This window comes from Oryctolagus cuniculus, chromosome 20 (genome assembly GCF_964237555.1).
Source record: "Oryctolagus cuniculus chromosome 20, mOryCun1.1, whole genome shotgun sequence".
Taxonomy (NCBI): Eukaryota; Metazoa; Chordata; class Mammalia; order Lagomorpha; family Leporidae; genus Oryctolagus; species Oryctolagus cuniculus.
Window position 1 is genome coordinate 41,055,004 of NC_091451.1, and position 25,252 is coordinate 41,080,255.

The 25,252-nt window shown below is 53.8% G+C and overlaps 1 long non-coding RNA gene across 3 annotated transcripts; it reads right to left on the bottom strand.

Annotated features, from left to right (window-relative positions):
• Positions 1–2,270: 2,270 nt before the first annotated feature.
• Positions 2,271–25,248, bottom strand: LOC138847286 (uncharacterized). 3 transcript variants are annotated; one of them, XR_011385048.1, is made up of 3 exons: positions 24,890–25,248; positions 16,521–16,762; positions 2,271–3,564 (listed from the first exon to the last, which is right to left on the bottom strand). It is a non-coding gene; the product is annotated as an uncharacterized lncRNA (long non-coding RNA). The 3 variants fall into 3 exon arrangements; XR_011385049.1 differs by lacking the exon at positions 2,271–3,564 and adding an exon at positions 9,347–10,396; XR_011385047.1 differs by lacking the exon at positions 2,271–3,564 and adding an exon at positions 10,411–10,479 and having other exon boundaries at positions 10,581–16,762.
• Positions 25,249–25,252: the final 4 nt, after the last annotated feature.

Below are 25,252 nucleotides of genomic sequence, written 5' to 3' on the forward strand. Positions count from 1 at the left end.
GGGCCGAGCAGACGAAAGAACAGCGCAGGGTCCTGTGTCGTTCCTCCACGAAGAGGGGGAGCGACACACTCCATATGAGTGGTCTTCAAAAAATTCATGGAAATGCATTTTATTAAAAAAAAACTATGTGTGATTGGTTATTAGCAGCAGTTTTATCCATTTTTAAAGATCTCTTTTTTTTTTGGCCGGCGCCGCGGCTCACTAGGTTAATCCTCTGCCTTGTGGCGCCGGCACACCGGGTTCTAGTTCTAGTCGGGGTGCCGGATTCTGTCCCGGTTGTCCCTCTTCCAGGCCAGCTCTCTGCTGTGGCCAGGGAGTGCAGTGGAGGATGGCCCAAGTGCTTGAGCCCTGCACCCCATGGGAGACCAGGAGAAGCACCTGGCTCCTGCCATCGGATCAGCGCGGTGCGCCGGCTGCAGCGCGCTGGCCACGGCAGCCATTGGAGGGTGAACCAACGGCAAAAGAAGACCTTTCTCTCTGTCTCTCTCTCACTGTCCACTCTGCCTATCAAAAAAAAATCTCTTTTTTTATTTGAAAGGCAGAGTGTCGGGGGGCAGGGTTGGGGGGCAGTGGGTTTAAGCCACCACTGGTGACACCAGAACCCTGCATCAGAGCACTGGGCTAAGGTCTGTCTGCTCCGCTTCCCATCCAGCGTCCTGCTAACGCACCAGTGAGTGACGGCCCTGCCAGCCACACTGGAGACCCGGATGGAGCTCCTGGCTCCTGGCGTATGCCTGGCCCTGCCCTGGCTGCCTTGGGTGTCTGGGGAGAGAAGCAGTACGTGGAAGACTTCTCTCTCGCTCTTGTGTTTCACTCGGTCTCTCCCTTTCTCTCTGCTGCTCTGCCCTTTCCCTTTTTTAGGTATTTGTTTATTTGAAAGGCGGCGGGGGAGGGGTGGGGGGGACTGAATGCAGGCGTCCAACATGGGCATGTGCTTGTTTCCCTTTTCTTCAGAGAAGCGTTGACATAAGTTTGTGCCTTGAGAATCTGTTTTGAAGACATTTTCCAGTTTTTTATTTCATTTTATTAGTTTTAAAGATTTATTTATTTATTTGGAAGTCAGAGTTAGAGAGAGAGAGGAGAATCTTCCATCCATTGGTTCATTCCCCAAATGACAGCAACAGCCAGGAGCCAGGAGTTTTTCCAGGTCTCCCATGTGGGCGCAGGGGCCCAGGGACTTGGGCCATCCTCCACTGCTTTCCCGGGCCATTAGCAAGGACCTGGATCAGAAGTGGAGCAGCCGGGACTTGAACTGGCACTAATATGTGCTGCCCACCAACCCTGGGATACAGGATTTTTTTTTTTAAAGATTTATTATTTATTTATTTGAAAGGCAGAGTTACAGAGAGGCAGAGGCAGAGAGAGTGAGAGAGGGTGAGAGAGAGAGAGAGAGTGAGAGAGAGCGCGAGAGAGCAAGACAGAGAGAGAGAGATTTTCTATGTGCCAGTTCACTCCCCAGATGGCCATAACGGCTGGAGCTGTGCTGATCTGAAGCCAGGAGTCAGGAGCCAGGAGCCTCTTCCAGGTCTCCCACGTGGGTGCAGGGGCCCAAGGACTTGGGCCATCTTCTACTGCTTTCCCAGGCCATAACAGAGAGCTGGATCGGAAGTGGAGCAGCCAGGACTAGAACTGGCACCCACATGGGATGCCGGCACTGCAGGTGGCCACTTTACCTGCTATAGCACCACACTGGGCCCATGGGATACAGGTTTCTTAACCCCTTAGGCTCAGTGCTTGCTCCCTCATGAGCCCTTTACAACAGCATTTGCTTCTGTTGGAGGCAGGAAAATTCAGGGTGATCCAAGGCAGGAGAGAGCTGTGAGCCTCTGCCGTGCTCTGCAGATGGAGGGACCACAGGCCAGGACCAGGGAGAGATGCACAGAGCTGACAGTCAGGATCCAAGAAGAAACAGGCTCTCAGACCCACATCCACAAGGCCCTGAATCCTGACAGTGACTGGAGTGGCTTGGAAGAGGCCCCGGGCTCCAAATGAGAACCCCGCTGATGCCTCCACTGCCGCCAGGCAAGACCCCACGCCCGGCCACAGCATCCCCGACACCTGACCTGCAGGGCTCTGGCATCGCCGTGGGCGTTGTCTCGAGGCACTGGGTTTGTGGTTGCTGGGCCCTCAGCAGTGGAGAGCTAGCACGCCTTAGACCACAGCTTATCGGTGTGGGGGTGGGTACACCTGTGTGGACACAGGGAGTGTCTTAGTCCATTCTATAAATGGACTATAAAAAAACTACTATAAACGGGGTGGCTTATGAACAAGACACTTATTCCTTGTGGTTGCAGAGGCTGGGAAGCCCAAGGTCAAGTTCCCAGCAGATTCGGTGTCTGGTGAGCGCCCACTTTCTGGCTCACGGCTGGAGCCTTCCTGCTGTGTCCTCACACGTACAAGGGGCACGGCAGCCCTCGGTCACCCCTTTTAGAGGGCATTAACCCCTTTCATGAGAGCTCCACCCTGGGGGCCTAATGCCCTCCCAAGGGCCCCCCTCCAAACACATCGTCCCGGCATGAGAACAACACGTGGCTGTGGTGAGCTCGGGTGTTCAGGCCGTGGGAAGGGCCGTGATGCGCTCTCGCTCGCGTTCAGAGCTTTACAGAATCCTTCATTTTTCTTTATTAAACTATTTTTTTTTTCATTTAATTCCTAGAGATGTTGGTGGCAGACAGGATGGGCATAAATTAATAATGCCCAATAAAGCCATATAAGACATGGTCTTATTACTCCATCTTGCTCCAGTCCCATGCAATTTATTAAAGGTTGATATTGCCCTTAGAGGGAGAGAGCAGCAGGGGAAATCCACAATGGCCAAAAAAGTGAATTGGCTCTTCAAAGGCACAAACAGAGATGCCGCAGCCAACTGCGAAACGGAGAAAGTTTTCCAAGTCTTAAAGCGAAGCCAGGAGAAGTGATGACTGGATTGAACTTGATTAAAATTCACATTTTCGTGTGAAAAATTAGGAGATGACTGAGTGTCCAACAGCAGCAATCAACTAAAGTATAGCGCAAGGGTTGACAAGCCTGTGACCTGGAGACGTGCTCTTGCTGATAAGTTCTCACTGGCACGCAGCCACGCCCATTCCCGTCCATCCTAGCGGTGCTCCCAACGCAACAGCAGAAGAGCTCCGCGTCCCTGGATTTGGGGGTCCCAGGGGGTGGTCCTGGAACCAAGCCCCTGTGGGTGCTGAGAGACAACTGGACCGCAAGTCTGAAACACTCAGTGTCTGAGCCCGCACAGAGACAGCCTGCTGACCCACGGAGCGCACCTACCCAGAGACACGGCACGGACGCTGCAGATCTCGACTGCCAAGGGCTTTTAATGGTGTCTGATCCCCACAAGGGAAGTGAGCACACTGGGGCAAGCCGGCGCGTTGAGTGTTCCTCCACAAACGAGACGGACAGCAGTCCCCACCTGCTCGGATCGCCACGTCTGAGGGACACACGTCGGGGTCTGTGTGTCACTGCTGACGTAAGTGCTCGGTGATACTGCAGCTGTCTGTCATTCCAGTCGTGCTCTCCAAATACAGACATGTATCGGCAAGGCGCCAGTGATATGTCCTGAAGATGACAAGAGGGGAATAGATTGAAGGCAAAACACCAAATCGCGCCCTTCGGATCATCTCTGAAATGGCGACGTTCATGTTCAGCCTTGCGTGTTTTGCGACTCTGGGCCGAGTTTCCTCTACTGTTTGTAGCTCCGTGAAGGGCTGAGTCTCTGGAAGCAGGTGCATTTGCCACGTGACCTAATGGGGAGATGTGACCTCAGCACCTCACCTGACACAGCAGTTACCGTTCCCGCTCAGAGCCGCTCACCTCTGACTGTCTGGGGGACTGTGAAAGGTAACCCCTGTCACCTGTCAATGTCACCTGACTCAGACAAAAGGGTCTTTGCCGTTGTGATGAAGTTAAGTCTCTTGAAATGGGTTGTCCCGGATGATCTGGGCAGGCCCCATGTCAACGGCTCGGCACACACAAAGGGGACCAGGAGAGACCAGAGGGAGGCGGCCACGTCCAGGAATGCCAGCAGCCACGTGGGAGAGGCACAGATCAGGGTCTCCTCAAGACTTCAGTCACCAAAACAGAAAATGGGTTGCATTGCTTTAAGCTGCCCATGTTTGGTGTCTGGTACAGCAGCCAGGAAATCAGGCAGCCTCCAGGGGCTGGGAGACACGCGTCAGTGTCCCAGGGCCGCTGTGGACTGGGAGACACGCGTCAGTGTCCCAGGGCCGCTGTGGACTGGGAGACACGCGTCAGGGTCCCGGGGCCGCTGTGGGCTGGGAGACACGCGTCAGGGTCCCGGGGCTGCTGTGGGCTGGGAGACACGCGTCAGGGTCCCGGGGCCGCTGTGGGCTGGGAGACATGCGTCAGTGTCCCGGGGCCGCTGTGGACTGCAGCACCGACCTCCTTCCACTCGCTGGAGGCACTGTCTGCTGGCCGTCTCGAGGTGTGAGCATATGTGTTTTCACTTTCATTTACCTGAAAGCCAGAGACATAAGACAGACAGAGAGGTGTCCCAGCCACTAGTTAATGCCTCAAGAAACTGAATTAGCCAGGTCAAAGCCAGGAGCCAGGAACTCGGTCTGGGTCTCTGGTGTGGGAGGCAGGGACCCAGGTACTTGGGTCACCACCTGTTGCACATTAGCAGGAAGCTGCACTGGAAGCAGAGCTGGGACTTGAACCCGGGCGCTCCAATGTGGCGTGCAGATGTTCCCACAGAGTCTTTTTTTTTAAAGATTTTATTTATTTACTTGAGAGGTAGAGTTACAGAGAGAGGGAGAGACAGACAGACACACACACATGCACACACACACACAGAGATCTTCCATCTGCTGGTTCACCCCCAGATGGCCGCAACGGCTAGAGCTTCCTCTGGGTCTCCCATGTGGGTGCAGGGCCCAAGCACTTGGGCCATCTTCCACTGCTTTCCCAGGCCAGGGCAGAGAGCTGGATCGGAAGAGGAGCAGCGGGACTTGAATCGGTACTCATATGGGATCCAGCACCACAGGTGGATGCTTAGCTCACTATGCCACAGCGCCAGGCCCCCAAGTGGAGTCTTACCAGCTGCACCAAGGACACAGCCAGTGTTTTCTGAGGGCTGTCCCTGTACCAGGCCCGCGCCCTGGTGTTTTTGGTTAACTCCGAATGACAGACGCAGAAGCAGGAAATGAGGACATTCTCTGGACAATGAGGACATCTTCAGGAATGTAGTGCAGAGGCATGAAACAGCCACTTGGGGACAGCAAAGCCACCAGGCCAGGCCGTGGTGTGGGTGGGGATGTGAGGGGGCTGGGGGGCCCGCAGAGCCCCCAAGAGGCTGCTGGAGACCAGCACGACTGCCCCCTGGCTCCCAGGAACCCAGGGCACTGTTGCCCTCCTGAGCTCCATCTTCTATGCAAAACATCGAGAAAGTCCCCCCTCACAGCCGTCAGGACAGCCTCTGTCAAGAACCCCAGGCCAGAAGCAAGATGAACACGTGCTGACCAGGCTGGGAGAATCGGAAGCTTGGCCTACTGTTGGTGGGAATGAAAAGTTCTATAGCTGCTAAGGAAAAACAGTACAGCCGCTCCTCCAGAGTTAAAGACAGAGTTATCCCAGAGGCCGGTTCACTTCCGGGTCTCTACCCACAAGGATGGCACGCAGGGACTCAAACAGAGTCGGTGATTTATATACCCACGTTCATAGTGGCAGTAGCGGTGGATGAATAGAGAAAAGATAATGGGATATTGTTGAGCCTTCCAAGGGAAGAGATTCGATGCATGCTGCAATGTGAATGAGCCTCGAGGATACTGCGATAATTGAAATAAGCCAGCTACAAAAGGACAGATACTGCACGATTCCACTATGGGAAGTCTCTGACGTACAATCGCTTCGGAACATGTTTCCAGCTCCCTGGCCCGGCCTCACCTCCATCCTATGCTGTAGGGTTTTGCTCTGGAGCTGCGCTCTCTTAAGTTGGTCAAGCACGCCCACTAGGTCCTCCCTAAGCGGTGCTTCTAGAAAAAAAGTTCAAGGAAGGACATGCGCTCCTCCGATCTGAGCTTTTCTCCTCTTCCTCCCAATATCACTGTGTCAATCAAGTAGATAGAAGGGGTTCTCCCCAAGTCCCAGAACGCGCTCTCTGCTCTGTTTACAAAAGACATCCTCAGGGCCGCGTTTGGTCTGGCAGTGAAGGCGAACCTGGGGTCTACACCCAGCGCCTGACTCCAGCTTCCTGCGGACGCAGACTCCGGGAGGCAGTGCGGACGGCTCTGGTGTCCGGGTTCCTGCCAGCTGTTACACGGGATTGTGTTCCAAGGGCCCAGCTTCAGCTGCCCTGCCACTGTGGCCGGGCATTTGGGAGTGAACAGAGGGAGGAGAATCCTCTCTCACTCTTTCTCCCTGTTTGTCTCGCTGCCTATCAAATAGATAAACTTTAAATAATAATAATAATAATAATAATAAAGCCATTTTTGAACAGCCTGTCTGTGAGTCTGGCCGAGGCTATTGAGAGTAAGGGGAAGACCTCCCCAGAAATGGCCACGCGGGAGGTGCGGGGAGGGGACAGCTCAGCCGACCCACCTGCAAGAAGTAGCAGATCTGAACCCTCACAGGCGAATTTCGGTGCTGAGCAAAGCTCACACGAATAAACGGAACTACAGCAGGGAAGGCGTAAGTGAAACAGGGCGAATTAACACAGAGGAGCGACTCACAATAGGCCCCCATTTCACAGCAAACGCCTGGGTCCCGGCGCTCCTCCTGAACCGTTACTCCACCGCAGCGCCCCGCACGGGGCTTGCATGATTGAAACTTCCCCGCGCTGCGTCCCGCGAGCGAGCGGGCGAGCCGGTGCTGCAGTCTCCGGTGAGTGACATTCCAGACAGTCTGGCTAAACCCAGCCGAGGCGCGAGAGGGGCTCTTCCTCCGCCTTTCTTCCCCGAACAAAAGCCGCAGCGGCTTTGTCAGGTCCCACTCGGAAACACAATATCCATCTTGCCTTATCCATATTATTGATGGGTTGTGGGTATTCTACTGTAATTATGTCAAAAATGAAATATTTCAAAATGTGATTGGCAGGCTGATTACAATAATGCATGTGATTAAACCCAGGGCTTGCTTGTGTAACTAAAGCGAGAATGTGAGGGGCAATTAACTGTATTTTCTTTAAACTTTGCCAAGATTTCTCTTATTTTTCATTGTGTCACTGTACAATAACGCGACCAGGCACCTGGTGGTAAATCTTTATTTTTTGAAGATTTACGTATTTGAAGGGCAGAGTGACAGAGACAGATCTTGTATCTGCTGGTTCACTCCCCAGATGGCCACAACAGCCAGGGCTGGGCCAGACTGAAGCCAGCAGCCTGGAACTCCACCCAGGTCTCCCACTTGGTGGCAGGGACCCCAGTACTTGTGCCATCTCCCTCTGCCTTTCCAGGCACGGTAGCTGGGAGCTGGAGTGGAAGAGGAGCAGCCCAGACTCCCAGCAGCTCTCGGTATGGATGCCGGCATTGCAAATGGAAGCTTACACTGCTGCACCACCTGGCGCCCCTGGTCCACATCTTTAGTGCGCTTTCTTAGAGGGTGGGGTTGGAGGCAAGCACACGAGGAGCCCCTGCTCCTGTCTCTGCCTGGTGCATTTTGCCAGCTGCAAACAACTAGGACAAAGCCTGTTCAGAGTTTCCCCCCATCCCTTCAGTTCAATATCCTTGTGGAGGGGAACTACTGGCTCAGCTTGGGTCAACACCAAGTTGGCTGCCATTTTTGCAGTGTCACCCCTGCCTCCCTCCCCTGAGTCATTGCATTGGCTGCAGGTGGACGACTTGATGAGCAAGTGCACGTCCAAATATGAAGGAGCAGGTGGGCTCAGTAAGGCGGACAGTCAAGCTGGACCCAGGCCTCACTGGCAGCGGCCAGCATGCGAAGCTCCCTCTGGGACCCGTCTCAATTCCCTCCCCACTTCCTGCAGAATGGGCTCCCTTCCCAAGGCCTCTCTCAGCGCTGCAGGTGAAGGTCGCGTTGTGCGATGCCTGTGGCTGTTCTAGGCTGCTGCATGCCTTGGGGGAGATGAACGGTTTAAAGGCCCCACAAATGCCTTGCTGGCCAGGAGGTTCCAGCCAGCCTTGCAATGAGCTCGGCTTTAACCCGGGAACGTGAGGAAGGCTCGGAGGATGGTCTTGCCGTGGGAATGCAACGCCGACCCACACAGTGCTGCCGCTTGGCTCCTGGAACTCTGTGAAATTCTCGTTCATGAATGAAGCCCGCCTGCTAATGATGTTCTCCTAATCGACGCTGGGTTCTTTCTCGAGGGCACTGCCCCCCAGCTCTCAGACCTGTGCCTGTTAAATGCCACACGCTGGGGCAGAAGACAGGACGACAATGGCCTATGAGATGGGAAATGCATCTGGGAGGTGTGTATGCGACACTGCTTACCTTTTCACAGGACTGAAGCATTTAAAAGCCCACGTCATGAGGCTGGCGCTGTGGTGTAGTGGGTAAAGCTACTGCCTGTAGTGCCGGCATCCCATATGGGTGTTGGTTCGAGTCTCAGCTGTTCCACTTCCAATTCAGCTCTCTGCTATGGCCTGGGAAAGCAGTAGAAGATGGCCCAAGTCCTTGGGTCCCTGCACCCACATGGGAGACCCAGAAGAAGCTCCTGGCTCCTGGCTTTGCATTGGCCCAGCTCTGGCCATTGTGACCATTTGGGGAGTGAACCAGCAGATGGAAGATTCTCTCTGTCTGTCTGTCCTCTCTTTCTGTCTGTGACTCTTTTAAATAAATAAAACAAAAAACAAATCCTTTTTTTTTTAAAAAAAAAATATTTGTGTAACTGTGACTTTCAAATAAATAAATCTTTTTAAAAAATTAAAAAAAATAAAAGCCCATGTCAAACAGACACGACATAAAATGTACTATCTTGACTGTTGTGAAATGTTTGATTCAAAATGAAGAAAAGGACAATTGGAGTAGTGGGCTAAACTTCTGCATACAGCACTGGCATCCCATATGGGCACTGGTTCGAGTCCTGGCTGCTCCTCTTCCCATCTAGCTCTCTGCTATGGCCCGGGAAAGCAATGGAGGATGGCCCAAGTGTTTGGGCCCCTGCACCCACATGGGAGACCCGGAAGAAGCCCCTGGCTCCTGGCTTCAGATCAGCTCAGCTCTGGCCACTGCAGCCACTTGGGAAGTGACCCAGCGGATGGAAGACCTTTCTCTCTGTCTTTCCCCCTTTCTGTCTGTAACTCTCTCAAATAAATAAAATCTTTTTTTTTAATTTATTTGACAGGTAGAGTTAGAGAGAGAGAGAGAGAGAGAGACAGAGACAGAGACAGGGAGAATGGTCTTCCTTCCATTGGTTCACCCCCCCCAAAATGGCCGCTATGGCTGGAGCTATGCTGATCTGAAGCCAGGAGCCAGGCACTTCTTCCTGGTCTCCCACACAGGTGAAGGGGCCCAAACACTTGCGCCATCCTCCACTGCCTTCCTGGGAGCAACTGGGTCTAGAACCCAGTGCCCATATAGGATGCCGGCACCACAGGCAGAGGATTAACCAAGTGAGCCACTGTGTCAATAAGTAAAATCTTTAAAAAAAAAAGGAAAGGGCCCTCAGGACTGTGATAACTGCTGGGCAGCCATGAGCACTGCCCATCCCAGAATACCTCACCTCCCCGAGCAAACACTCTGTAGCCGTGCAGCACCAAATCCCTTCTGCCACACGTCCTCACTAGACATGGTGCCCCCAGCTCGCCTGTGTGCTCGGTGCCCCCGGGGTGTGGCTGGCACCCACAGGCTAGTGGCACGAAACAGCTCCGTTTTGTTATCTGCACAATGTTGGGGTTAGGTTGGAAATTGGGGCAGGATATGCAGCAAGTTTGTTGCTGCTCTCCAGTGGCGGGGCCTCGACTAGGGGGACTTGGAGAACAGGAGGTGGGGGTGGGTTACTCTTGGACTTTGAGGCCGCTGTTAAGTAAACGAAGTCCTTGCATGCAAGGACGGCAACACCTCCACGGCTGACCATCACTGAGGTGCTTACTGATGGACCAGTGCGCATGCAGCCTGTGGCTGTGCAGGACAAGGGGGGCCCCTCCTGGGCAGCACGGAATGCGGTGTTGCAGGATTTACTCATGCTGCTTGGAGGGACGAGCACTTGAAGACGAATAAGCTATTTATTTCTGGAATCTTCCATTTAATGCTTTTGGACCATGGTTGACTTCAGGTTACTGAAACTGCGTAAGATGAACCTGTGCGCAGGGTAGGAGTCGGGGGGCTACTGTACCCAAGTGGAAACACATGAAGCATCAGCAGGGACATCAGAAGTGGCAGTAGCTCAAACTCCCATCCGGGCCTCTGGAATCTTAGAGTCTTGCTCCCCTCCGTGTCTGTGGAAGGGTGACAGACAGCTCGGGACAAGGATGCTCTGTGGGGAAAGAGGTTTGGGAGGTCTAAGGTTTTGCATGCTCAGTTTTTCTCCCTTGCAGGAATTAATGATGTTGAGAGGTACTGGAAGGAAGCACAGGATGCAGTGTTACTGTGCAGCCCTGCCCTCTGCTCCTCGCTGCCACCCAGCCCCTAGCCCTTTCCACGCGTCCTCCTTCCCGTACCTCCGGCTGACAAGGCAGCGGACCAAATGTCGCTGGTCCCCAGACGTTGGCCAAGGGTGGATCCTATCCTCCTGCCTGTAGCGGGATGCTGAGCAGAGACGTTGTGTGGAGTCAGGGCTGGAGGCAGGACACTGGCCCTTTGACAACACGAGCGACAGCGACAGGGCTGCTATCATCCATGTCCATTTACAACGTGGAAATGGGGGCTTGGAGGAATGGGTGACCTGCCCAGTGCCATGGGTTCTCCCCTCCTCGCTCCTGCTGTCAGGGGCCCTGAATCCCCCAGCTGTTGAAGGAACACATCAGCGGGGAGCTGGGAAGCTGCATTCACTGTGATTAACCGACTGCTCCCAAGAGCACTAGCGGCCGGTATTCCTGAGCCCTTTTTACAGGTGAGGTGACCTAACCAAGGGAAAGCCCGGGAGTCGCGAGCAAAGTTAGGCTGTAGCTCCACGAGGATCCTGTCTTAGAGGGACATTGCGCTCCATCCAGAACGCTTCTGTACCTGCAAACGGGCACACTGGGAGCGCAGCCTCGGAACGCGCCTCGCTCACTGGCTGGAGACCCAGCCCTGCCACGGGGTCTGCTGTGCACCGGCTGCTTCCAGAACCGCCTTTCAGGGGAAGGATCAATGGCAGAATTGGGAGGTCCAGCAAGGCTTTTGCAATAAAAGCTTTTTATGCCTCTCGTTCAAAGCGTTTAAGTGCTTTTTAGATCACAGAGTGAACCATCGACATTATAAAGTGGAACCTTTTAATACCAAAATACACTTTCAGAGTAAAATTCCATTATGGGAAAAAGCATTTCACGGGCAACAGGCTAGATAATAATTCTCTCACCTGTAATAGGGTATATGAAATGTTTGATGATAAACAGAGTTTCTGAGTATAGTAATAAGATAACTCACATTGCTCTGTGTGTGTGTGTGTGTGTGTGTGGTGTACACGTTACAAGTCACTTCTCAGCTGTGGGCACCAGTTTCTTTATCTGCAATTAGTGAGGATGGGACTTGGTGGGCTTCCGGGCACTTCCTGCTGTTAGACTACATGAAAATGCTGTTTTCCCACTCTGGGTTGCCATTTCTTCATCCTTGAAATGAGAGCTTTTGTATCCTTCAGGAAACTTTTAGCTACAAGTGGTAACTTAAAGTGGCTTAAGAAAAAAACAAAAAACAAAAGACTGTCCTGGCTCGTGGTTTATCCAGTCATGGTGACTGAACATCTCAGGAGCACAACTCGGCCGAGATCAGGCAGGGCCGCATCCAGCTGCTCTGACGATGTCGGGGTCACCGGGACTTGTCTGCCTACTGGCCCTTGATTTCGTGGTCAGTCAGGCTCCCTCCATCTGCACGGCAGAATACACCACGCTTTGCAAGCCGGCAGAAAGAGGACTTCCTTCTCCTGGTATTTTCAATAAAAGCCCCTGGATCGAATCTCATTGGCTCAGATGGGACCCCACGACTATCCCTAAACCAATCACCATCTGCAAGGTGCCAACTGCACTAACTGGCTAAGCCTCAGCCACCTGCTCACCCCAGAGCAGAAGGGGCCGGTTCTTCCCACTGAAAGGTCAAAGTTACAGACGATGGCTCGCCCTTGGAGCACTGGGGTGCGGCTGACAGAGGAAGGGGTGAGCCACCAGTGATGGGAACAACAGACAGGCTTGGTCCGGCTGGAGTTGGCCCCAGGCTTGCCCAAGCCTCAAAGCCCATGAAGAGCAAATGTTCAGTGCTGGCGGCACTTCTGAGAAGATCGAGCCCAAACTTGAGGAACTGAGGCCCCGAGGGGAGAAGCAACGTCAAGGCCACTCGAGTCCCCAGCAGGTCTGTCAGCGCCACTCGACTGCGTGCGCTTTCATTCCCTCCTTGAACCAAGCAGCCCCGGAGGCCCCGGGCCTGCCCACGGGGGTCCTTTGGCAAGGTTGGGTGGGAGCGTTGCTGCTTCTAAACCTGCCTCTGCTGAGAGGAACCTTTGCACGCTGACTCAGGACACGGCAAGCAGGCTGGGCCTTGCAGGTTTCCTCCCGTCCAGCCAGCGCTCAGCTCTGACTGCTGCTGATGCCAATGATTCGCTGTGTGTTCTTGGTCAAGTCGCTTGCCCTGTCTGAGAGACAGCTTCTCAGGTGGTAAATCTGCCCTCATTCCAAGGCCCCCTCTCTGCGTTACCTGGAGGGCTCTCGTGTTCTCAGCGAACCTCCCTGGGTTTCCAGGAAGGACCTGGGTAACCTCTCTCGGTTGTGTTCGTATTTTAACAAATGGGTTTGCAGGAGACAGCGGCTCTCTGCAGGCAGTGCGGGGTGGCTGCCCTGTTACTTGGCTTTCAAACCCAGACGGCTGCAGTCTTGAGCAGCTGATCTAACCCTTTCGGGCCTCTGTTTCCTTCTCAGGAGAGTGGGCGTCCTGCAAAGTGGTTGTGAGGATAAAAGGACATCCGCACCGGGCTTGGTCCAGAGCAGGACCTGATTTGGGGGAAACAGGAACAAGCAGAAGACATGGCGGACAACACCTGGGGACAGCGGGAAGTCGGTTCTGTCCCCTCTTTTTTTTTTTTTTTTTTTTTTTTGACAGGCAGAGTGGACAGTGAGAGAGAGAGACAGAGAGAAAGGTCTTCCTTTTGCCGTTGGTTCACCCTCCAATGGCCGCCGCGGCCGGCGCGCTGCGGCCGGCGCACCGCGCTGATCCGATGGCAGGAGCCAGGAGCCAGGTGCTTCTCCTGGTCTCCCATGGGGTGCAGGGCCCAAGCACCTGGGCCATCCTCCACTGCACCCCCGGGCCACAGCAGAGGGCTGGCCTGGAAGAGGGGCAACCGGGACAGAATCTGGCGCCCCGACCGGGACTAGAACCCGGTGTGCCGGCGCCGCAAGGCGGAGGATTAGCCTAGTGAGCTGCGGCGCCGGCCGGTTCTGTCCCCTCTCTTTAACGCCGTGGAACAGCCACAGCTGCTGCTGTGGGATGAGTTGGATTCCCCCAAAAGAGTCGTCCAAGTTCTGACTCTGGGGATCTGAAGCAGATGTAATCAGGTCAAGGATCTTTCTTGAGTTGAGATCATCCTGGACTTAGAGTGGGCCTTAAATCCAGTGGTTGGTCTCCAGAAAAGAGAAAGGAAGGGGAGGTTGGAGACACACAGGAAAGACGGCCATGGAGAGACGGGGACGGAGATGGGAGTGATGTGTGGCCACGAGCCCAGAAACACCTGGCGTCACAGAGCTGGAAGAGGTGCGAAGGTTCTTCCCTAGAGCCTCTGGAGACAGCCCAGCTCTGCTGGCAACTTGACTTTGGGCGTGTGAGAGAGCTTCTGTTGTTACAGGTCACCAAGCAGGTGGCCGTGTGTCGCAGCAGTCCCAGGAATCTGACAGAGATGCCAGGCTGACCTGACGATGTAACGGAGACCCGACAAGCTCTGTCGCATGCACTCAGACGGCCTCTCTGGCCGCGAGAGAATCATCATCTCCTTCCATCTCCGCCCCTCTCCTCTCCCTGCCTCCATTCTCAGCATGTGCTCTATCTGGATGTGCGGTCTGATTACCCGTGGAAATTTTTCCTACAGAGCTTATTAATCAAAACAGAGTCATTCACGTTGCACTTAGACATTCCTGATCGTGCCTGGAAATAGTTGGTAACAGATATGTACAAATAAACCCAGCTACAAACCTGAGTGATTATTGGTGATTTCATTCACTCCAGGATCACAAGAGGGGTGCCATCACATGGCAGGAAAGTGTTTTTAATGATAGGTTTTTGCTAATAGAAAAGATATTGGTCCATTGTACACGCTCAGCCTTTGGGATGTCGTGTCAGCCATACCAAACTGCTCTTTGTTTATTCAACAAATATTTCAGGGATATGTACAGCCAGGCACTGTGGAAGGTCTCTCTGCCCTCTCAACCTCCAGTCTAGTGCAGAGGCCAAACAAAGTCATGCGCAGCTACATTTGGATCTTGAATTGGTGACAAGTGCTCTAACGATGGATGTCTGGTGACAACGCGGAGGCCGGCGACTGAGGCGACAGGGCTCCAGCTGTGAGGGCAGACTGGCTGGGTTTGAGTCTCAACCCTGCACTTGTTAGCTGTGTGCCGAGGACAAACCACTCGACATCGTCCGGTCTCTGTTGCTCATTTCCTTATAATCTGGATGTAGCCTTTTCCTCGTAAGTCATGGTCTTGTTGTGGGCTTCATGGACAACCGGAAGCATTTATAAGCACCCGTACTCCAGACGTGGTGGGCAGGGGTTGAAATCTGTGCTCAGTTCCTCCTTCCTTCCTTCCTTCCTCCCTTCATTTCTTTTTTTTTTCTTTCTAAAGATTGTATTTATTTGAGAGGCAGAATTACAGACAGAAGGAGAGACAGAGAGGGAGGTCTTCTATTCACTGGTTCACTCCCCGGATGGCCATGATGGCTGGAGCTGGGCTGAAGCCAGGAGCCAAGAGCTTCCTCCAGGTCTCCCACATGGGTGCAGGGGCCCAAGGACTTGGGTCATCTTCTACTGCTTTCCAGACCACAGCAGAGAGCTGGATCAGAAGAGGAACAGCTGGGACTAGAACTGGTGCCCATGTGGGATGCCGGTGCCGCAGGTGGAGGCTTAGATCACCGTGCCACAGCACTGGCCCCCTTGTTCTTTCAGCCTTCTGACTGTCTACTTCTTTGGGCTCCTGGACATCCTCCTCGTGTATGAGCAATTCAGTGATCAGCCAAGGATTAGGGGAGGAGTTTTATTTTTCATTTTTATTTAAGAGAGGCAGAGAGAGAATAGAGGTGGGTTGATAGAAAGATTTGCTTCTTCTCTCCCCAAGTGCGCAGATTGGCCGGGGTTAGGCTGGGTCAGAGCTGGGAGCCGGGAACTCAATCCACGTGGGTGGCAGGAGCCCCATCCCTTGAGCCGTCAGTGCTGCCTCCCAGGGCTGCACTGGCAGGAAGCCCGAGCCGGAGCTGGAGCCAAGAGTGGCGCCGAGGTCTTCTCACGTGTGCTGTGGGAATCTTAACTGCCAGGCTGAGCTGAGCGCCCGCTCTCTCCAGGGCTGTTTATAAGGAGGCTTTAGGGCGACCCTTGTGGGTTCTCCATGCGGGGACATGGCCCAGTTCCCAAGTTTCCTCTCTCTTGAGATGTTCAGGACGTGTTGCCGAGGCCCAGGGAGGAAGGATCTGGAAGAAGAGTCTGCCGGGCGTGGGGGCAGGGGTGGGGGCCGGGCCGAGATGACAGTGGAGCAATGGTGCCGGAAGTCGGCAACGATGCTGTTGGTGAGGTGGGGGCAGGTGCCATGTTGGACAGGGTCAGGGGCTGGCAGCAGGTGAGGGGAAGACATACACACACACACGTGTGCAGACTGAGCAGGTGCGGCTCACTGACGGTTTACACTTTCTCAACTGCGAGCCTCTCTTACCGCTAGTCTTTGTGCACACCCTTCCCCTGCAGGAACACCTGCCACCCAGGGCCCAGCCCCTCCCGGTGCTCACTTCCTGGGTCCTCCTCTCTGTTCCCACATCTCCTCCCCTTACTCCTGACACAGCCAAGGGGGTTTAGGAGCTCAGCTAAGTGGCACTCATTTTTGCCTCTGAGTTTTGAAATAAACAGAAATGTAGACACAGAATCAAACAGAAGGGTATCAAAATGTCAACTTTACTCTAGGGAGAGCTTGACTGGCAGACCTGGCTTGACCTTTGGGCCCAGACCCTTCGTGGTGGGAGTCAAGGAGTCCCTACCTCAGTCAAGGCAGCGGGTCCCTGGCCTGAGCAAGCTCTCACCCTTGGGGAGAGGGGCAGGATGATCCCAGGGAGAGAGAGACAGAAGGGGGCCCTCAGCTCTGTGCTGGGTTCTTTCTCTGCCTGGGGAAGGGTGAGGGTGAGGGGCTGCAAGGCCCATCCAACACTGCCCGCCTGGGGCGTGAGTGGACTTTGCCCGTGTGGAGACTCTGGGGGACAGCCATGGCTGGTCCTGTGCTGCTTACCTGGTTGGTGTCTGTCTGCTCCAGTGGAGTGTGGCGTCTTGCTCGCCCTGTCCCGAGAGCCTGAGACAGCCTGGGCCACAGTGGATGACCGTCCATGCCTGTGATCTAGTAAATGGGTAGACGCAGGTTGCACCAGCGGAGGCACCACGAGACTCTGCAGCGTGTCCTCAATCTTCTCGAAGCCGCAGAGCATATTTCTCCAAACAACACTCGAGGCTTATCTCTGTGTTCAGCTGAGCCCGCTAACAGTCAGGGGGAAAGAAAGATCGAGCTCACAAATTATCCTGTGGTTTATACTCAAATTCCCACCGAATGCTACGCGGTGAAGTCGTGTTTTACACCCCCGTTGCAGGTGTTCGCTTATGAAAATACTGGCTGAGCTCAGCTCCCTGGTGTGAGACGCAAGTCCTGGGAAATCCCAACATGCTGGTGAACTGCAGCCCGGGCTTCCTGCATGAACGGTCAGTAATGGCCTGCAATCGAGCCACACCTGTGAGAGGCAAGACACGTGGCTTCTTGGCTGGCAGCGAGCATAATTTACCAACTTGCTGAGTAGTCGTTCTCTCTCAAGGTATTAGCCAGAGACATGGGCGGGGGGCGGGGGAGGGGAGAGTTGCACACTGAGATACAGTAGATAGTGTGGAGTTACCACGGCTTTGCAGTCATACAGGCCTGGGTCTAAACCCCTGCTCACACCAACTACCTGGTGCTGCGTCACTAACCTGGCTAGAGCCACAGGTAAAGACCCTATTTCTCGTCTGTCAGGTCGTAGTAATCGCTGCTGCCTCTCGGGGCTGGAATTGAGGACTAAATAAGGCTGCCGTGTCCCTCCCATCACGGACGAGCAGCCCGGTTTCCTCCCTGGCTCTGTGGCTGTTGTCCTAGGAATTCTGTCGCTGTACTTGCCCTGTTACACCGCAGTTGCGCCCATGCCCCCTTGTCTGAGATCACACTTCCGGCCTCACAGCAGGTTCCCTCTGGCCTGAATGACAGGAGGAGAGGCGGCTCCTGACTCGGTTCACGAGCAGCTTGGTGGTGCCAGCCAGAGCCAGTGCCTTGGAGGGGCTGTGGGGGTGGCTCTGCAGTGCCACGTTTTGGTCACTGTGTCCCTCAGTGTGCGAGGGGCTGCCGTGGCAGCATGCCACACACAAGAACTTATTTTCTCCCGGAGAAGTAAGGCTGGGTATCCAAGATCCAGAGCCAGCAGGCGTGGTTTCTCCTGAGGCCTCTGTCTGTGGCCCGGGCCCTCACCTGGCCTCCCTCTGTGTGTTTGTGCCCAAATTTCTTCTTCGAAGCACATCAGTCAAGAGGCCGGTGCGGTGGCACAGTGGATTAAACCGCTGCCTCAGACGCCAGCATCCCACATGGATGTCAGTTTGAGTCCCGGCTGCTCCACTTCTGATCCAGCTCTTCGTTAAGTTGCCTGGGAAGGCAGACGAAGATGCCCAAGGACTTGGGTCCCTGCACGCGCATGGGAGACCTGGATGGAGTTCCAGGCACCTGGCCCAGCCCCAGCTACTGTGGCCATTTGGGGGAGTGAACCAGCAGATGGACGATCTCTCTCTGTCTCTCCCTCTCTCTCCAATTCTGCCTTTCAAATCAATAAAACAAATCTTTTTAATAAAGAACAAAGGACGCCAGAGTGATGACCTTGTTTTAACTTCACTGCTTCTTTAAAAGCCTCAGCTCTCCATACGGTCCTCCCCTCCTGTGAATTTTCTTCTCGCCTCCAGCTCTCGGGGAACATCTGGTGTCTTCTGGAAGCGTCTTCTGGAACTTCTGCTCTGCCCTTTCTGCCGAGGCCTTGACCCGGGATGCCCCAGAGCACAAGGCCCTGGAACTCAGAAGCTCTTCTCTGCATTGTACTGCTTCTGCCCGGGACCCCCAAAGTGGCTCCCTGCATCCGGGCTCCCAGGACAGTCGCTGGGGTGCCAAGCACTCGCCACGCGCCTTCGTGATCAGGTGTGGACGTCTGAAGTCAGGGGCCATGTGCCATGCTTTGTTGTGCAACGCCACTTTGCCCTGGACACAGAGGAAGAGCACACGCATGAACCCTGTTCGGCTGAGTTCAAATCCTGCCTCCACCCTTATTAGCTGTACCAATTTGATCAAGTAGCTTGGGTTCTCCAAGACAGTCTTCTCATCTGTAAAATGGGCCACGAATGGTCACCTACTGCCCAGAGTGGGCTGGGAAGCCCGAAAGAGGTACTGGGAGTCAAGTCCTTAGGACCACGCCTGCCGGCATATGGTGCTGCCAACTGGTTTCAGTTATTATCACTTAAGGTTCCTTGCAGATAGCTGTATTTTGTAGGGTATGGGTTTAGCTACAGCCTGGTGGTGGCAATGGTGATGATGTGTGGAAAAAAGGAAAAGTGCATTTTTCCATGCAGTAACTATATCTGGCAACAAGTCTCTCCAATTCTCTTTGCAATAAAAGGATTTTGTTTTGCTCAGAGCCCCTTTGAATCTCATAATAATGCTTATATATAGTGTCTTTTGTCCCAGAATCTTGGAGCAGCCCTGAAATCAAAACATGACAAGAGTTGGATGGCTGCAAACATAAAAGCAACGATTTGCCTTTGTTTTTGAAACAGCTCTCCCTCCTTCCCCAGCCTGCAGCTTGGCAGCTGGATGTGAGCATGTATGTAGATTCGACCTGAGTCTACGTCTCGCCTCTGACAATAAATGATGACAGCTGCTTGCTGCTCGGCTCCTGGAGATGGAATGATGGGAGAGGCAAACTCGCGGTGTCCAGAAGCAGCAGCGAGCAGAGGAGAAGGAAACAACCCCCACCGAGCGCTTACTAGGAACCAGGAACTTCACAGACGCCATCTCGTTTAGCCCTGACAGCTGCCGTCATTTGCAGGTGAGGAGACGGGCTCAGCAACGTTGCTAACTTGTGTAAGGTCACACAGCAATTAACCAGCAGAGAGGCTCCAGACGCAGATCTGCCACGTCCACAGATCCCGTGTCCCGCTTCCTTCCTCCTCTAAGGATGTTCACCCTCAAAGAGTGGGAAGTGGGAGTGCAAGAGAAGATTGACACCCTTGGGGACTGGGAGCGACGGGTCCAACGTCCGCTGTGGGAAATGGGATGAAGAGGAGAGGGAGAAGTTCTGGGGGAACATGCACCAGGTGTCCCAGAATTTGTCAATTCTAAGCCCCCAGCCGGTGTAAGAAGCCCCACTGTAGGATGAGCTGCCTAATAAAGAAAAAAATAAAACCACTGCCAATTACAATCGGTGTTGATTGTGACACATCTCCATTTTCACAGATATTAGGATGTGAGATGCTTGCAACCCAGAATCGATGAGAGACCGCATTCATCAGGGCCAGCTTCTCTCCGGTATCAGTCAAAGGTTCACACAGGACACGGCGACCACCCTAGGCATTGTAAGTACAGAGGTCTTTGCTGTAGGGAGTAAAGTACTTAAAACCCCCAGAAGGGCTGGCTAGCAGGTGCTGGCTGGGTACTGCAGAACCACACGCAGTCTATGTGGCTCCTGCTAGCTTTGGCCTCGTGATCTTTTCCAACATCAGCAGCTGTGATTGATACTGGGATTTGGAGACAGCCGGCTCTACTGGTTACCAGCACTGTCATCCTGAGCAATCAGGTCACTTCTCTGGGGCTTGGTGTCTTCATCTGGGCACTGGGGTCATCTCACCCACCTCACAGGGCCACGTTAGACTGTTCCCTCAGCATGTAATAGGTCTTCATACAAAACACAGCTCATAGAACTGGTGGACACACATGACGTCCCCAGTGGGTTACAATGTGTTTATAGCACATTGTGCCCAAGGCTTCGTAGATGCTCAAAAGTCTTGGTGTCAAAGCTGGCGCTGTGGCACAGTGGGTTAAAGCCCTGGCCTGAAGTGCTGGCATCCCATATGGGTGCTGGTTTGAGTCCCGGCTGCTCCTCTTCCAATTCAGCTCTCTGCTATGGCCTGGGATAGCAGTGGAAGATGGCCCAAGTCCTTGGGCCCCTGCACCCATGTGGGAGACCCAGAAGATGCTCCTGGCTCCTGGCTTCGGATCAGTGCAGCTCTGGACATTGCAGCCATCTGGGGAGTGAACTAGCAGATGGAAGACCTCTCTCTCTGTCTCTACCTCTCTCTGTAACTCTTTCAAATAAAATAAAATAAAATAAAAGTTTAAAAAAGAGTCGTGGTGTTACGGGCATAAGTATCTCCTTTTTTATTCTACATTCTTGATCCCACAGAAGTAAGAACTAAAAGCAGAGGCATACATAGAATGGCAGATGCCTTAAACAGCACTCTGGCCTCAGAATCAGCCCTCAAGGCATTCAGATCTGGCTAAAAAGCCCATGAGAGTTTCTCAGGCATGGAAAGCCAAGACACTATGGCAAAAAAAATGACCTAAACGAAAGACATCTGTGAGTGAGATCTCAGTGGAAAGAAGGGGTTCTCAAAGAAGGAGGTACCTTTCTCTGAAGGGAGAACTTCCACTTTGATTATGGCCTTGTCTAAATAAGGTCGTAGTCTGTGAACTCAAGAGGCTTCCATAGCCTTGGCAGCTCATGACAAGAGCCTCGGGTGATTACTGATGTCATAAACAAGAGTGTCAATTGTTAAATCAACAACGGGAGTCACTGTGCACTTACTCCCCATGTAGGATCTCTGTCCTTAATGTGTTGCACTATGAGAATTAATGGTAAAACTAGTCATCAAACAGTGGTTTATACTTTGTGTATCTGTGTGGGTGCAAAATGTTGAAATTTTTACCTAGTATATACTAAGTTGATCTTCTGCATATAAAGATAATTAAAAATGAATCTTAATGAAGAATGGGATGGGAGAGGAAGTGGGAGATGGGATGGTCTGTGGGTGGGAGAGAGGTTATGGAAGGAAGAACTGCTATAATCCAAAAGTTGTACTTTCGAAATTTATATTTATTAAACAAAATTAAAAAAAAAAGCAGAGGCATAAATTGAGTGCACAACTGAGAGAGGACTTATTTAAAAGAGGGAAGTGAATACACACTAGCGCCCGAGTGTGGGCAGCCTCCCGTGGAGAGATACCTGTCATGAATGGACCAGAAAGCCGCCCAGGAGGCTGGAGCGTGGGAGGAGGCCAGAGAGGAGCAGAAAAGCAAGATCCGGAAGCCAAAAAGCAAAAGGGGCTGCCTCTCCGTGCACCAGTTCCTTTTGTGAGGTTGGAGGTGGTGCCCGAACTGAATACACAAACAGCGCTGAGTTTAGCACCGTGAGCATTTCTGGGAGTTTCATGGTGCCTCCACATGCAGCTTAACTCCCGCGTGGCCATCATGGTGTTCCTTCTTCCTGGTCCCAGATGAGACACAGGTGCATCATGGGAAAGTGGGTCTACTGGATCGACAGGTAAAGGGGTGGAGTTACAAGGCAGGGCTGTACAGAAATTATGAAAAAAAATGCTTCCAGCTTCACTCATTCCTACCTAACTCCCTACGTAGCTCCCTCATACTGCTGGGATGAAATGAAGCATCCAAAGTGGCGGGGGGGCTCAGAAGACCCCTGAATACACGCTGCTCCTGCTGCCCCTCTCCTTTCTCCCCCGCCAGGAGATGGGATTTCCCTGTGCTGTTGTCCGGCGGCTTGCGCTAATGACCCCCAGTGGCTTGGTTCCAAGGAGATCAAAGCCATTCTCAGACATGACCTCATCTGCCTCCCATTAGCCAGAGGAGGCTGTGCTGCCTCAGCAAGATTGTTCCCATTCTGCAGATGAAAGAACAGGGACAAAGACTTAGGGACTGACTCAGGGGTTGCTCCAGCATCTGCTGGGCCACCTGCCCGGGCAGTGCTGCCTTCTAATGACTATCATGTTTATTTGAACTTCACAGGCTGAGTTTCTGTCATGGTGGAGCCAACGCCACAGCCTCCTCCCTCTTTCTCAAAGTGTCCCGAACAATCTCCATTTCTGCAGGCCTCTGCTTTAGAGCTACCAGGGTTGGAAGGACTCCCAGAAGTAAGAGAAGCGTCCTCGGGGAGCTGACTATACGGTAAACCAATTCAGATCTCACAAATTGATTTTTAGTTGGTTTTTCCTTGCTGGGAAGGTGCAAAACGTAGTCACTGAGCCGCACCTGCTCATGGGTCACCCTGGGTTATCCACAGAACCCTTACCACAAAGCCCCTTGCTGCTTGGCGAGGCTGCACTCTGTAAGAGGCTCCACCCCGGGCAGAAATTCTGTCTTTCTGAGAATTGTCCTCACGTACTGAGGCTGTGCACAAAGGACCAGGATGACAAAAGTTCACAAGGAGAGCTGTAAGGATTTACTTTCTTGGAGATACTTCTCCCTCAGAGCACTGGGGAGATAATGTATGTGAAAAACCCCTGTGCCTGTCAAACTGGAGGGCCTCCTGGTGTTACGGTAGAATTTCTGGAGTCCAGCTCAGTCAGGTTCACTGGAAGTACCCAGTAAACATTGTTTGGACCATACAGGTACGTTGTGCATACGGCAGGGTTATGTTCATGAACACTGCCTCCCATCAATTCTCAATTTCTTTTTTTTTTTTTTAAAGAGTTATTTATTTATTTGAAAGGCAGAGCGACATGGCGGGGTTGGGGGAGAACAGAGGTCTTCCATCTACTGGTTTCCTCCCCAAATGGCCACATACAGCTGAGGGTGGGTCAGGCCCAAGTCATGGCTGGGGCTCCAGCCGAGTCTCCGACTTGGGGGGCAGGGGCCTAAGCACGTGGGAGCCAGCTGGGAAGCAGAGCAGCCGGGCCCGGGAGCCGCGGCTCTGAGACGGGACGCTGGAGTGGCAGGTGGCGACTTGACCCACTGGGCCACAATGCTGGTACCTCAGTGCTCAACGCTGAAAGCCTAGGACTAGCAAATCCTCGCCGGTCAACCTTTTCGCACAGCCATGATCTTCATGCCAAGCTGTCAACTCATAAACGGCTCTCCCAGGTCTCCCGTGTCCAGTCACGGCCCCACCCACGGCGTCTCAGACATGCAGTCCCTCCGTGGCGGCAGCTTGGGCTGCTGGCCTGGCGTGCTCGGCGCTGCTAGGACGTCTCAGCACGTGTGGGTGGTGTTGGAGGTGTTGGCAACTCCTGAGGAACACAGCCGCATGTCAGCAGTGCGAACAGTCAGCCATCCAACTGCGGGTGCCAGCGCCACGAGCGCCAGTGTAAATCCATTCTCTCCTCACCCTGGAGGGCTCCCTGCTCCGCTGCTGATTTAATTGCGCTTTAAGGTCAGCCAATTGCCAGCCGAGCATGGAAGCAGGGACATTCCTCCCACAAGTCTCCGGTGAGGTCGCGCTGCCACAGATGAGTCCTGTCCAGTTCTTGGAGTGTGTGCAAGTCCGTGCGCGTGCGCGTGTGTGCAGAATGTCGTTCTCTCAATGGGTTCTGGCGACAGAGCCTTGCTGAGGAATTCCACACCCCTGAGAGGTGTGAATCCTGCAGCCTCTTTGCTGACAAACAGACATCAAGCGCTCACCTTGTGCGTGTGTTCCCGTCAAGGTCTTGACAGCAAGCAGATGACACATTTGAAATAAGATCATGTAAGAGGGCTTATTTGCGACGAGACTCCTATATAAAAAGATATGCGTGTGTGTTTGTGTGTCTGGCGGGGAGGGGGCACCATGAGGGCTGGAGCCGTAGCTTGGGCTCAGCAGCGGGCGGACATGGTCATCTCTGGGGCTGAGGCACAGAGGGGCTGGCACCGCAAACTGCAGGGAGGCCCAGGGAGCAGTGACCCTCAGCTAAAGGGACTCGGCCAGCAAGGATGGGGTGGGGGACACCTGCCCAAGGAGCCTGTCTCCTCCCTTCCCACCCCGCCAGGGGGCACGGGGTCCTTTCAGTGGGCTGTGAGGTCATCACCGGGAGCTGGTGAGGGTACCTGGCAGGGTAGGTGCAGACGTTAGCTACATCACTGCACCGTTCAAGGACCGAGGGAATCCAGGTTTGTGGGACCAAAGCTCGCCCGATTTTGGCGGAGTCACTTTGAGAAAATCATATATAAATTCCTCAGCTTGGCAAATAAAAACCAGCCCCTCCAAAGCCGCGCAAACGCCCTGCCAAGGTCCCTGAAGCCGGCTTCGCCAGCCGCCTGGGGTCTCCTCGGCCTCTGACTCGGGTCCGTTTGATGTAGAACGGGGGTCCCACCTGCCATAGCTCACGGCCCCCCGGGAGCAGCAGCCTTAGCCGGCTTCACCGGCCGAGCACACTGCAGAGTGAGGGTCCCAGAGGGCTGCGTGACCGCGACACGAGGCCTTGACCAACAGGCAGGATTCAGCCACGTGACCAGGGGTGGCCAGACGACACCAGCCCCTCCTACCACTCACGGAACACGCAGCGCTACCCCGACCGTCTCCTTTCATCCTGGCAGACACCGGAGCGTCGCGGAGGTCTACCACCTACCTCAGGTGCAATGTCCATCACGCGGAAGGGCTAGACCTGGGGCCAAGCGCTGGACAAGGCCTCCGGGCGGGGGGTGGAGGGCGACAGGAGGCACTCACAAGGCCCTTTTTCAATATTAATGGATGAAGCTACTCCAAGCACTGGCAATACTGACTTCTTCGGCTCCCAGCTCATCGACGAATACCTTAGTTGGTCAGAAACACGCAAGCTGAGCGTGTAAACCACATTTCCCAGAATCCCCAGGGAGCAGGGGACCCTGGGTCTCCCTGGGTCGCCCAAAGACTACAACTCCCAGCATGCAGTGGGAGCGCCCACCACCGATCCCGGCAGCCCTGGGGAGGCGGCGGAAGGAGCGCGGCCCGT